General features: G+C 35.3%; 1 protein-coding gene across 1 annotated transcript in view; it reads right to left on the bottom strand.

The window, feature by feature from the left end:
* LOC107686376 (78 kDa glucose-regulated protein-like) overlaps positions 1 to 292 on the bottom strand; it is a 24,691-nt gene that overhangs the window by 1,547 nt on the left and 22,852 nt on the right. The gene's annotated exons all lie outside the window — the stretch shown is intronic.

Here is a 292-nt window from a genome sequence, read left to right as displayed (position 1 = left end):
GGGTAGCAATTTGGTGTTTTTTTTTTTTTTTTTAGAAAACCTGGCAACCCTGCATCACCTACAGACACAAGTCCGGTGAGCGAGAACAAAAGTCAATTGTTGTGGAACTCGGCTGTCAAGACTATTTTATTCACTTTGTAAGGAAATTAACTTTTGAGAGGGGAATTGAATCTGAAGATTCAAAATCAACCTGATTAGAACTGATTCCAAATTTGATAGTTTCAGTGGTGGAAAGAGTACTGAAAAAATATACTCAAGTAAAAGTACCATTACCTTCCAAAAAATGTAGTGT

Source organism: Sinocyclocheilus anshuiensis, unplaced genomic scaffold (assembly GCF_001515605.1).
Source record: "Sinocyclocheilus anshuiensis isolate Anshui unplaced genomic scaffold, SAMN03320099.WGS_v1.1 scaffold1557, whole genome shotgun sequence".
NCBI lineage: Eukaryota > Metazoa > Chordata > Actinopteri > Cypriniformes > Cyprinidae > Sinocyclocheilus > Sinocyclocheilus anshuiensis.
The sequence above is the reverse complement of the archived record's forward strand: the minus strand, read 5'-3'. Positions and strand labels throughout refer to the sequence as shown.